This window comes from Trichosurus vulpecula, chromosome 5 (assembly GCF_011100635.1).
Source record: "Trichosurus vulpecula isolate mTriVul1 chromosome 5, mTriVul1.pri, whole genome shotgun sequence".
NCBI classification, from domain to species: Eukaryota; Metazoa; Chordata; class Mammalia; order Diprotodontia; family Phalangeridae; genus Trichosurus; species Trichosurus vulpecula.
The window spans coordinates 130,650,686-130,665,668 of record NC_050577.1 but is presented as its reverse complement, the minus strand read 5'-3'; positions in this window follow the sequence as shown (position 1 = coordinate 130,665,668).

Here is a 14,983-nt window from a genome sequence, read left to right as displayed (position 1 = left end):
TGTGCAACTGGAAAAAGGAATACTTACCTGTATTCAGTCCTTTGAGGCCTCTCCTGTTCTCCAAAGAAGAAGGTATAGCTGAATTATAATCTATAACATTAGAAGGAATACTTGCATCAGTGATTGTAATCTATAACATTGGAAGGAATACCTCATCAGTCATCATCCATGTGTTTCTTATTGTATGATGGAAAGTAACTCATTTCAACCTTTGCTCCTGTTTTCTAATCTAGAAAATGTTTAATAATAGCATATAACTTGCAAGGTTGATGAAAAAGTTGAATGAAATGATGTATTCACATGCTGAGCTACAGCATTGGAAAAAATCAAATAAAATCACAATAAAAACACTAATATATAGCATTTAGGAGCTGGTTTTATTCGAAGAAAAAAAGAATAACCATTTTCAACATTGATCTTCTGCACTTTGGACTATCCAGATATTATATTGCTTGTTGTGAATTTTAGCATATCTGATTATATTCAGTTTAGCATTTGATTATTTATTGTCTTTCCATGTTCTGTAATTATTTCCTGCATTTTTTTTCTTATTTCTCCAACAAGAACATTAGGTTACTGAAGGCAGTGATCTTACTGTTCTTCTATGCCACTAAGAGCATGTGGTACTCTCCATATAACAGTTACTCTATTAAGATTTATAAAATGTTTACTGAAATTCAATTAAAAAGTTCAAAGCTAATTTTTGTTGTTGTTTTTATTTTAGTTCATCCTGGACTAATGATTCCATCCACTGAAAGGACCTCCAGTTTGGAAACTCCTTCCATTCCATTCTGTCAACTATTCTAATGGGACTGGACATTGAGAGGTTAAGTGATTTGCCCATGGTTGCATATTTAATGTATCAGAGGCAAGGCTTGGAATTAGGAGTCTCTTTCTTCATGACAAGTCCTCCATTCATATCAACATGTTAACATTAAGATGAAAGTGTAATTTTGTTCCCCATATCTTTTTTCCCCTTTTGATTTTTCTGCACAATAGTCAACAAAAGTCTTTGAAATAGTAAGCATCAGATTCCATGAAAATATATCATATTGTCCAAATAGATTCAGAAGCACTCATTAGCTCCAGCTCTTTTGTTCTGATGTCAATTATTCAATTTGAACTTCTTTGAAATATGGAATAGTACACAGAGAGGTGATAGGGTAGACTGTGGCAAGGACATTGAATTCCTTTAAAATCTAACTAATGTGAGGCACTCTGAAGTCTTCAGATCCTAGAGATTTTAACTAGATGACCTTAGGCCTCTGTTAAATTCAGGATTTCACTTTGTCTAGAAGGTCTTTGCAAATTTAAAAACAACTATTTTAATTCAAGGGTTTGTTCACCCTTAAAATAACCACTATACTCTCATGTAATGGGTTAAGTATAAATAGTTCTTACTTGATACAATTCTTCTAATACTTTTAGATTATCAGGAGTTTGTTTTGTTTATAAGGAATGAAAGGACCTGTATAAATGGAAACTATGGAAAATTTACTCTAAACTATTTGCATCACTCCACTTTCTGTTCTGATTTTTATGTAGTTATACTGCATTTTTACACTGTGGTGTCCTATATATAACTAATATTTTCCATCTTTTTTCACATTTTTTTTTTGTAAAGTGCTTCACAAATGTGCTCCTTTTAATAGCTCTATAAACGTTCAAAATGCTCTGAGCACAGTATTCAAATTAATACTCCCATTGCTCCAAGAAATTGTGTACTAGTTATTTGATGTGATCAGTTAATTCACCACTCCCAGGACTTCTCAGTTCAAAGCTAGCCACCATTTTTGTGTATTGGCTCTCCCTATCAGAATATAAACCCTTTCATGTGGAAAATTGAGGACAATAATGCATTATTGGTGGATCTAAGCACTGGTCCAACTGTTCAGGAGAACAATCTGGAAGTATGCCTAAAGGGCTATACATCCATGCCTGCACTTTGACCCTGCACTATAATACTTGGTTGGTATCCCAAAGAGATCAAAATAAAAAGGAAAAGAACCCACACATACAAATATATTTATAACAGTTCTTTTTGTGGTGGCAAAAATTGGAAACCCAGGGGATGCTGATCAATTGGGAAGTAGATGAACAAGTTGTGATATACAGTTGTGATAGAGTGCTATTGTTCTACAAGAAATGAAAAAGAGTACAGTTTCAGGGGGAAAAAACAGACAACAAGGGGGCAAGACTTTTATAAGCTGATGCCAAATAAAGTGAACGTAAGTAGGAGAACATTGCACACAGTAATACCAAAATTTTAACAATATTCAATGGTGAAATTCTTAGCTATTCTCATCAACACAATGATTCATGAAAATTTCAAAGAACTCAGATGAAAACTTCTGTCCCCATCCAGAGGGACAACTAATGAACTCTGAGTACTGATTAAAACATATCTTTCTAACTTGATTATTGTTTAAGCAGCTAATGCAGATATATGTTTTGCATCACTTCATATGTATAATGGATATCTTGTTTCTAGGCTTCTCAATAGATGGGGGGTGGGGTGAAGGAGGGAAGGAATTTAGAATGGAAAAAAAGAATATGAACCCCTTGATGGACAGGCAATGTTTCATTGCATTTATATAACCATCATTTAACACAATAACTAGGGCATAGTGTTTATTTTTATTATTATTCATTTTTTTCATCATCATGAATTTAGCCATTCCATTGTTGAGGAAGAATTTGATTTGTTTCTAGCTTCCCACCCCCAACTGTTTTGCTAATGTAAGTCAGACTGTCAAGAACATCTTTCTACAAAGGACATTCCATTTTTCTCGGATTATTTTCCTGGACTATATCCTAGGGGTAGAATGACTATATTAAAGGTTCATGAATAAATTTTAGTTTATATTACAAGTTGCTCTCCAGAAAGACTAGACCAAGTTTTGGGGCAAGCAGCAACAAATCAGTATATCTGTTTCCTCTCATTCATGTCAACAGAGGACTTAGTCATTTTTATTGATAGTTAGTATAACAGGAACATGAAAGTTTTTTTTAAAATTAGTATTTCTTTAATTGTTAATGAAACTGGCACTTTTACTTTGGTGTATCATTAATTTCCATTTCCTTTTTTATTAATTGGGCAAAAGGTTTCTCAATGTTGTTGCTTTCTTAAAGAAAAAAAGGCATTCTTTAGTAATTCAATTATTCTTTCTCAATTTTATTAATGTTCTTGCATTTGTTATTTGTTTTTCTTTACTTTCTTTTGAATTGTTAATTCATTGAATGTTTCATTTATCTAGGTCAGGCCTCTACTCATTTTCTTTTTTTCCCTTAAAAATATAAATATTCACAGTGATATGTTTGCCTCTTTCCTTTAGCAACAATTCACAAAAATACATATTTTATGTCTATTTCATTTACATTTGATTATTGTAGTCTATATTTTCTCCATTATTCTCCATATTCAGATATTATTTCAAAGATTATATTATTATTTTGTATGAAACTCAGAACCTTTATATTCCATTAAATCTATTTCAAATGATAAATGTAAACTTGAAAATGAAATATATTCTTTTTCTTCCATTATATGTACTCTCCACTTATGAAAATGCTATCATCAGATCTATCTTATATCTCCTATAAATATACTGTATACATGCATGTGCATAATATTTCCACAGTTATTTACATATTGCCTCCAGTAGAATGTATGCTGTAGGAGGGAAGGAGCATTTTTTTTGCCTTTCAATGGGTTGCCACCACCTAGCACAGTGCTTGACACATAGTAAGCACTCAATAAATATTTGTTCATTGAGTGCTGACAAAGATCTAAGTTCTTTTATTAATTCTTTGCATTCTTGAGCTGTATCATTCTGATAATGGAATTATAATGGCATTTGTCTGCTTTTTCTAAGTCATTTCATGAACTGTGAACATATCTGAAGATAAATATATTCTGTACTATTTCAATGAACTATAATTTAATTAGTGAGGAAGCTCCCTTTATTGAGAAATATTAAAATCTGTCTTACTTAGTATGGGGATTTTGGAGTTTCCCATAGCTTAAAGATTCATCATCTTGTGTCCAATTTGATTGTAATGCTCCTTGAGTTTAGCTAATCCTCAGATCACACACACACACACACACACACACACACACACACATACTACACATACACAAAGTTATTTGGTACATCTATATCCATTATTTTAGGTTTTTAAAAGGCCTTGGTATAGTCAAATGGTTCAACATCAGGCAAGGAAATGTTTTCTTATTAATTTGAAATAACAAATATTTCCACTCCACACTTCACTCAAAATGTATTACTTGCCATCCATATCAGCAGTTATTACTGTCCAGCCTTTTACTCTACACTGAGAACTAATGGTTCTTTCTATCCTTGCTTTAGCCTCATATGCACTGCCCATCCTTATTAGGATATAAATTCCTTTATAATAGGAGCTATCTCTCTTTTCCACTGGAATTCCAAGGAGTTAAATCAGTGTTTTCTATATAATAAGTGCTTAATTATTGTTTTTAATTCATTAAGTAATTTACTGTTTAAATTACCTTTAGAGTAAAATTATCCAAATTTTCAGATAACATGGAAGTTTAAAGACATAACAAAGAAACTGAGACAATTGAGAGCATCGGGAAGGTAAAACACAAAATAAATTCATGAAAATCATCAGAACTTTTATGTAGATATAAGAAAACCTAGCAAAAATGAGAGTAAAAGAAATATCAATCAAAATAACTATGCACTGTTGAAAATTGCTACCAAGACACACTCAGAGTTACATAAAGTTAATCATAAAACAAATAAAGGATGGGAAATAATAGAAGGAATATTCAGTACAGAATGTTGAATTCTTTCAATGTAATTAAAAGCAATGATATTATCTATACTAATCCATCTATGTTATCTATATTAACATGCAGATTAAGGCCATATCAAAATATCAAGGATTACTTTAAAAGTGGTATAGTATTTAGAGCACTGGGCCTGGAGTCAGGAAGATTCATGTTCTGAAATTCAAATATGGCCTCATTTACTAGCTGTGTGGCCATGGGCAAGTCATTTAAACCTGTTTGCCTCAGTTTTCTCATCTGTAAAATGATCTGGAGAAGGAAATTGCAAAGCACTTCATTATTTTTGCTAAGAAACCCCCAAATGGGGTGATCAAGTCAGACACAACTAAGCAACAGCAACAACAAAAAATAATTAAAAATTCATCTGGAAGAGAGAAAGTTTTAGAAACTAAAGGAAACACAACATAGTAATGAAGGAATAGTTCTTCTACTCTGGAAACTAAATTACTAAGCATTAATGATGAAAAATATTTAGTGTTGGTTAAAAAATAGAAAAGTATATTAGGGGACTTGACTTGGTAAGGAACAATTCAAGAATATAAACTACTTGGGGATCAATTCCCTACTTTGTAAGGAATTCTGGGAAACCTGGAAAGCAGTTTTGTAAAAATGGATGGATAGATAGATGGATAAGCCTTTGAATAGCATCTTACAAAATAAACCGTTCTAATTTCCATATGAACAAATGAACAAAAATTAAAAGATCTTATTAAAAACCAAACATATGAATGTCTAACAGTTACAGACAATTAATAACTAGATTTAAAATTACTTCAACTCAGTAACAATGGGACAGATGCACATTAAAACCACTTGAAGTTTTACCATATACTCAATATATTTGCAAAGATGACAAAAGTTAGAATCAGTAATTATTGCAGGTATTGCAGAAAGAAAAAGAAAAACATCAATATATTGTTGGTGGAATTGTGAATTGGTTTAACTATTCCAGACAAAGAGTTTGGAATTATGTTTAAAAATGATTAAAATATTTGTACACTTTCATTCAGAATTCCTGCTTCTAAGAATGTAAATTAGGAGGTCAGAGATAGAAATAAAGTCACATATACACTAAAATATTTATAGCTATATTCTTTGTGGCTGGAAGGACCTGAGGGGAAGAGTGAGCATTGATTGGGAAATTAAAAATTTTGGCATATGTATATAATGGAATAATGTTACTAAGCATCTGCAATTCAGAGAAAAAGAAAACTACATATTAACTAAAGAAGGATGAAGTCAACAAAACAAAACAAAAATACAAGATACAAGATGTATTGAAGTAACCAGCAAAAAATAAACAAAATTGAACGTTGTATAATTATAATATAACCATGGCTGAGAAAAGAGACTAGGGAACATGGTACTCTTTTTATGTTGAAGCAGTGGGGGAATATGGGTTTGGAATGTTGCATATTATGTCAGATTTGGTCATTCTATTTTCTGGTTGATGTTTTCCCTCTCTCTCTCTCTCTTTTTGCTTTACTTCTAAATTGTCTTTCACTTCTGTGTATTTATTTACATTCTCAATTTATTGTTCTTGCTTTGGTTTCTTTGGTGAGGCTTGCTATTGCAGATTCAAGTTTATTTTTTCCTATTCTGCTCATTATTTTTGCTGTGTAGGGGAAAAAAAAACTACTCTCATGATATTTATTTTTCTTTCAAACAACTCAGGAACAGTGCACTGTGTTCTGTGTTCTCCTCAAATTCCTCAGGGTCCTTTGTCTCATCAAATGTTGGGTCATTTTCCTTCACTTTCCAGTATTTATTCATAAATGCCTGAATGAATTTATTAGACATGGAAGCCATGTTTCCTTCTATTGTTACTGTTTTTCCTATTGATTTATCTGTCTGTGTTCAAGGTCTTTGAGCTTTGTTCTTCCTGGATCTTTGGTACTTTCAGTCCTCCCTACCTCCATTTTCCTTATTGCTCACTTCTGACTTCCTCTCATCTGATCATGGTTTCCTTGGGGGCCAAATATCAAGATCTCCCAAGCTCCTCCCACACTGGGCAGTTCACTGTTCACCAGCCTGGTTTCTATCTCTGACTGACGTTTCTGTAGTCAGGACTGGCCCCAACTGAATGCTGTGTTTTTTCCCAATCTTGGTGGAATGTTGCATTGGTCCTTTATGTACACAGTGTGCTGTTCTAGTGACCTGTCACACTCCCTCTGTTCCTTAGTTCTCCAGCCCGGCCCTGGCACTTCAGAGTCTGCTGTCACCAACACTTAAGAGCCTGCATTTCCTGGCAATGGGAAGAGGCTGCTTTCTCCAGTACCAGCATTAGCTCTTTTTAGCTTTTCATACTGAAGGACTCTGGCCAAACTGGCCATTGAAGCTTGAGGAAACTTCCACAGCCTGGAGTGGGAGTTTCTCTAACACTGGAAAAAGGAAGTTGGTAGGGTAGTAGACTGGGTGGTAGGGCTGGCTTTGGTATAAGCCTATGTTGTGTTATTGGGTCTGTTAGTGCAGCCTCACTGTGGGTAGATTGGGACGTGCTAGAGGGAGGCTGAATGAACTCAAAGTTAGTGAGCTCCAGTTACTGGGTTTCTGGCTTCTTTGTATGTTTTTTTTAACCTTCTTTTGGACTCTGGTTGCCTGAGACCATGGAAACAGCTAAAGTTCTTTTACCTTCAGTACACAATTTTTATTTTAGAAAAGCTTGAAAGGTCATGGTGATTAGGGAAAATATCTAATCCACAATCTTGTTGTTCATGTGACCTAGAAGATCTATAAAGTGATCAATAAATTGTATTCTTTTATAAGGAGGTTCAGATAAGTCACCTAGAGTTCCCTGATAGATTTGCATTATCCTATGTTTCTTTATGCCCGGCATTCTTAACCTTCATGGTTAGAGTCAGGGGATCTGCAAACTTGCTTGAGGAAAAAAATGCTTCTTTTTTCCAGTAGCCTCCAATTAAAAGTCAATATGTCCTTTAATTGTTTGAAAAAAAATTCTGAAAAGTGGTCCATAGACTTCACCTTACTGCCAAAAGATTATTTAATAAGCAAAATTTGAGAACTCCTGATTTTAAAGTTCATCTTTATTTAATTAGTTTTGTTTCCATTTTGCTTTTATTTTGGTTCTGTCTAAATTCTGTATTTCATGGTTTATTAGATGAGAAAGCAATTTCTATACATTGTTAAAAAAAAAGAATTTTTTTTCTTTGCCAGACTTAAACTCAATGATTTTCACCACCATGTGTAGTTTTTAACTACTGTCTTATAGGGAACTGTGTCATTGTTTGTCTCCAAAGCCTGAACAAGATATACTTCTTTCTAGACTAATGCCAATCAGGCAATAAGCATTTATTAAGTGACTACTATGTACTAAGAGCTAGGGATACCAGCAAAGGCAAAGACAGTTCTTGCTTTCATGGAACTCACAATCCAATGGGGGAGATACACACAAACCATCATAGACAAACAAACAAGTTATTTATGAGATAGAATTGAAATAATCAATAAAAGGAAGGTACTAGTGTAAATAGGAACTAGAAAGGCTTCCTATAGAAAGTGGGATTTTAGTTGGCACTTGAATGAACCCAGGCTATCCAGAGGGTACAGATGAGAAGGAAGAGCAGTCCAGGCATGGGGAGACAGCCAGAGAAAATATGCAGAGACAAGATGGAATGTCTTACTTGAAGAGTAGCAAAGAGGGATTGAGGGAGCGAGCAAGCATTTATTAAGTGCCTGTTATGACAGTTACTTTGCTAAGTGCTTTACAAATTTTATTTCAGTTGATAAGTGATTGATTTGAGAGAGGCCAGTGTCAATGGATCGAGGTGTTAGCTATGAATCTTACTCTAGGCAAGCTATATTTTGGGGTCTAATTTGCTTTTACATTATAGATGGTTAGATCAATCTCTTTCATGTCAATCTGAATTTCATTGAAGAAGCTTTATAGTGTTGCAGAACACAAGGTATTTGGTAAGATTTTATTTGAGAATTTTGAAGTGTAAAAACATTGTCATCAATATTGTGGTTGCTTTGATTTTTGGGTAGCTTATTTGTGAAGAAGATAATTGATAGCCTTAGTGAATTGTTAAATAATGTTATATCTTTCATTCTTTTCTATTAGAATTTCATAAAATTTTAGTCTTGAAGTCAAAAAGATTTGAATGCAAAACATGCCCTTGGCACTTAGTAACTTCATGTCTCTTAATTTCATGTGTGTGTATACATGCATGCATACACCCACATAGATGCCTGTGTATACATGCATAACATATATACTTGGTTAATATATGTATGAAATAAATGTATAAATGTATATGACTTGTTGGAGGCAGCTAGGTGGTGCAATGGATAGAGTGGCAGGCCTGGTGTCAGGAAGACTCATCTTTCTATTGAAATGTGGACTCAAACACTAGCTGTGGGACACTGGGAAAATCCCATTTGCCTCAGTTTCCTTATCTATAAAATGAGTTGGAGAAAAAAATGGCACACCATTCCAGTATCTTTAATAAGAAAACTCCAAATAGGGTCACAAAGAATTGGACACAACTGAGAAACAACTGAACAACAACAAATGATTGCATATATATATATATATATATATATATATATATATATATATATGCACATATAAAACTATATACATAGATAGATATGTAGATATAGATATAGATATGGAGGATAATAATATCACTTATCCCATAGGATTATTGTGAGGATTAAAGGGAATTTTATATATGAAATGTTTTGCAAACCTTAAACTGCTATAAACATTTATTTGTTTATGCATAGGACAAAATTTATCAGAAGATATGCTAGAAAGGATAGCTGTATTTTGTCCTATTAAGCCAGATACTTTCTTAAAATCAATGGCAATGAGAGGCAGAGCCAAGATGGCAGCTGGAAAGCAGGGACTTGCTTGAGATCCCTGCCAGGTCCCTCCAAAGACCTATTAAAAATGGCTCTGAACAAATTCTAGAGCTGCAGAACCCACAGAATAGCAGAGGGAAGCAGGGCTCCAGCCCAGGACAACCTGGATGGTTGCTGGGTAAGGTCTATCGAGTGGAGCAGAGCCCAGTGTGGTCTGTGCCCAGACTAACCGGACCAGGAGCTGGGCAGAACAGGCCCTAGCACCCTGAATCAGTGAGCTGTGGCAGTTACCAGACTTCTCAACCCACAAACACCAAAGACAACAGAGAAGGTTAATGGGAAAAGCTGAGGGGACAGAGTGAAAGGAGTTTGCCATTCGGCCACTGCCCCAGGAGTAGCAGAAGTGGTGCAGCTCTGAGGACAGAACTACACTTGCAGTTGCTTCTGGCCCCAGGCCCACCTGGTGGGAGGAATTAAGTGGCAGATCAGAGAGGGAGTGCAGAGCCTGCTTAAGATCTGAATCGCAGTCCAGGTTGGCAGTTCTTGGGGGAGGAGGAGCACTGGTGTGGCAGAGCTTGCTGTGTAGAAATAGCTCTGAAAACAACAGTGCAACCCCTAAAGCTTGGAACAAAGTATTCTCTACTCTACAAGTAGTCATGCCCCAACGACAAACTCAAGGGTCAAGTAGTTGGCTGGGAACATGAACAGGCAGCAAAAATGGACTCAGATTCAGACTCAGACTTTGGAAATTTTCTTTGATGACAAAGAAGACCAAAAATACAGCCAGAAGAAGTCAACAAAGTCAAAGAGCCTACATCAAATCCTCCAAGAAAAACATGAACTGGTCTCAGGCCCTGGAAGAGCTCAAAAAGGATTTGGAAAACCAAGTTAGAGAAGTAGAGGAAAAATTGGGAAGAGAAATGAAAGTGATGCAAGAAAACCATGAAAAACAAGTCAGTGACTGGCTAAAGGAGACTCAAAAAAATACTGAAGGAAATAAGGCCTTAAAAATAGACTAACTCAAATGCAAAAGAGCTCCAAAAAGCCAATGAGGAGAAGAATGCCTTGAAAGGCAGAATTAGCCAAATGGAAAAGGAGGTCCAATAGACCACTGAAGAAAATACTACCTTAAAAAATTAGACTGGGGCAAGTGGAAGCTAGTGACTTTAGGAGAAATCAAGATATTATAAACCAGAACTAAAGGAATGAAAAAATGGAAGACAATGTGAAATACCTCATTGGAAAAACCACTGACCTGGAAAATAGATCCAGGAGAGATAATTTAAAAATTAATGGACTACCTGAAAGGCATGATCAAAAAAAGAGCCTAGATATCATCTTTCAAGGAATTATCAAGGAGAACTGCCCTGATTAGAATCAGAGGGTAAAATAGAAATTGAAAGAATCCACAGATTGCCTCCTCAAAAAGATTCCAAAAAGAACACTCCTAGGAATATTGTCACCAAATTCCAGAGTTCCGAGATCAAGGAGAAAGTACTGCAAGCCGCCAGAAAGAAACAATTTGAGTATTGTGGAAATACAATCAGAATAACACAAGATCTAGCAGCTTCTAAGCTGAGGGATAGAAGGGCTTGGAATATGATATTCCAGAGGTCAATGGAGCTAGGATTAAAACCAAGAATCACCCACCCAGCAAAACTGAGTATCATGCTCCAAGGCAAAATACGGATGTTGTATAAAATAGAGGACTTTCAAGCTTTCTCAGTGAAAAGATCAGAGTTGAATAGAAAATTTAACTTTCAAATGTAAGAATCAAGAGAAGCATGAAAAGGTAAACAAGACAGAGAAATCATAAGGGATTTAGTAAAGTTGCACTGTTTTGTTTGCATTCCTACATGGAAAGATGTTATGTATAATTTGCAAAACCTCAGTATTGGGGTAGCTGAACGGAATATACATACATCCATATATATATATATATGTGTGTGTATATATACATATACACACACACACACACACATACAAACACACACACACATATATGTATATATATATGTGTATATATATATATATATATATATATATATATATATATATATAGAGAGAGAGAGAGAGAGAGAGAGAGAGAGAGAGAGGGCACAGGGTGAGTGAACATGAAGGATGATATTTAAAAAAATAAAATCAAACTAAGGGATGAGAGAAGAATATATTGAGAGAGGGAGAAAGGGAGAGATAGAATGGGGTAAATTATCTTGCATAAAAGTGGCAAGATAAAGCAGTTCTGTTGGGAGCGAAGAGGGGGCAAGTGAGGGGGATGAGAGAATCTTGCTCTCATCGGATTTGACCTGAGGAGGGAATAACACACACTCAATTGGGTATCATACCCCACAGGAAATAAGGAGGAAGGAGATAAAAAGGGGGGGATGATAGAAGGGAAGGCCGATAGGGGGAGGAGGTAATCAAAAGTAAACACTTTTGAAAAGTGACAGGGTGAAGGGAGAAAACTGAATGAATGGGGACTGGAAAGGGAGCAAAATATAGTTAGTCTTTCAGAACATGAGTATTGTGGAAGGGTTTTGCATAATGATACACATGTGGCCTAAGTTGAATTGCTTGCCTTCTTAGGGAGGGTGGGTGGGGAGGGAAGAGGGAAAGAATTTGGAACTCAAAGTTTTAAAAGCAGATGTTCAAAAAAAGTTTTTGCATGCAACTAGGAAATAAGACCTACAGACAATGGGGCATAAAAATCTATGTTGCCCTACAAGAAAGTAAGGGAAAAGGGGATTGGGGAGAGTGAGGTGACAGAAGGGAAGGTTGACTAGGGAAAGGGGCAATCAGAATATATGCCATGTTGGAGTGGGGGGAGGATAGAAATGAGGAATAATTTGTAATTCAAACTCTTGTGAAAATTAATGCTAAAAACTAAAAATATTAAATAAATAAATAATGTTTTAAAGAAAAAAGAAACATCAATGGCAATGTGCTGGCCCCCAAAATATAGCTCTTCATACTACATTTTTAAAAACTACTTTGATATAACTGCATACATCCCAAAGAATGGAGACGAGCTTAAACGTTCCAGTTAAAGAAATGCTCTATTTTATTATACTGTCTTCCTTTTAATGGTGATGTCCAAGGATTTTAATTTTTTTTCTATTGAGGGCCAGCCCCATGTGAATATATAACTACCTCTGAGATAAAGTTTGACATACACAAAGATTTCTCTCCAAAAAAATATCTTGCTCTTAACCTATTATAGTTTCTGAAACTACTACAATGTCATTCATTTGAATTAATTCTTTGATATCTCTTATCAAAACACAAATCTGTAATCTGTGAACATATGTTTAGGTAGTATTTAGCTTTATAATCAATTGATATCATAGCAAAAAATAACTCTTTGAGGGTTTTTTAGGAAGAGAACAGAATCCATAAAAACAGTGGAACAGCAGGTTAGATGAGAAGCATAGTATTCTATAGCAGGGGATCTCAGGAAGATGGAGAATGTTCCAAGGACATTAATGAGGGCACATTTTTAGTCATGTCAATATATTTACTTATAAAAACTTTAAAATATCAAATGATAGCTTCCATTCTCCAAAATCTTTTGAAATCATAAGAAGACAAAGAAATCATCTTCTGAAACCCATTTTTACTTTAGCCTATTCTGGCACCATCGGGAAGCATGGTTTATGATATAAAGACATGCAGTATCAGACATACCAGATCAGTCCTCAGGCGTAGTTGAAGAGATGTGTCTGGTTAGATGATTTATTCAGTTAACTGAAGGTTAAATGTACTTTTACTTTCTTGCTTTAGTCCATATTTGAAAATCTTTCTAAAATCTATATTGCATACTTTCTTACTTTAGTGGAACAAAACATAATGATTATAATAAGAACTTTTCTTGATTCAAGACCCTATAACATCCCAAGGTCATCATATTGCACATTCAGTTTCTTCCTCTAACACTGTAGATAGAAAAGCTGTGGGTGTTTGTAGTGAATCTCCAGTGATTCTGACACATTCCCTATAATGTCCTATTTTAACTAACTATCCATTAATTTTATTTTTATGTCTCTTCACAATAGTTTTGTTTTTAAGGAATGTATGACTATAGGATTTTCTTACCAGTATTAATGACAGTCTTCCTACAAAACTAATTATTGAACAAAAGGTATAATCATCCACTTAAATTTTTTTCTGCTCTATGATAAAAATCATATTATGCTGTTCCCTAATTTAACAATTAAATTGCTGGGAAGGGGAAGAGAGAGAGGTAGAGAGAAAAGGGGAGGGAGACAGTGAGAGAGACAAAGACAGAGAGAGAGAGAGAGAGAGAGAGAGAGAGAGAGAGAGAGAGAGAGAGAGAGAGAGAGAGAGAGGAGACAGAGAAATATATAGAGAGAAACAAACACAGAGACAGACAGAGAAAGATATGGAGAGTCTCTCTAATTATTCTATCACAGGGAACCACTCAAGAAAATGCAGCCTAGGTATTCTAATTTTTAAATATATTAGGAATAAGTAGCTTTATTCAACCCAAAATCTCTGAAGCATTTGAACATTCTCTCCTTAAGTAATTAAACAACAGCCCTAATTCTATTCTGTGGTATGTATACATTGAACTAGAATAGAGTATTGTAGAAGTTAATGATTTCTTCTTTGTCTCCTCTCTACTTCAGTTCTTCTCTCTCTCTCTCTCTCTCTCTCTCTCTCTCTTCTCTCTCTCTCTCTCTCTCTCTCTTATTCTTTCTTCATCTTAGTGCTTTTCTAAAAGGACTTATCTCACAGGAACAAAGAGTTAATTACTTCTTTCCATTTTTTGAAGATGAATGGACTAATTGTGATGCTTGAAGTGCTTGTTCTTTAAATGATCCAGCTTTGTCCCTTCTTGGCAGGCCAATTGAGTTGACTTGTACTTATATATGCATAAATATGGCATTGCCATTTATTTAAAGAATCAGCTTTTCTTTGTGTCAGGTGTCAAATATTTTATCGTTTCTGATTTTTTTTGCTTTTAACTTAATCTGTTTTAACCTTCAATACACGCTCATTAATATTCTACAATTTGCCAAGATATTCACTCAAATTCAGCTTGTAAAAAACTATTCATCATTAAATTCCTTCTAGAAGTAGATGCACTATCAAAATGTAAATATGATTTCATTTACAATTTTTTTGAATATTTATACTCATTTTTGCAAAAAAATGCATCTCTTGTCTAAGGAAAAATATATCATCGTAATTTAAATATTCAGAGAAATTATGTAATATTAGGAAAAGTACCTTTTGGTAATTATTTCTTGAATCTTCTTTCTTCCCAATTCTGCTTTTATAATTTTATGCTTTAAAAATGTT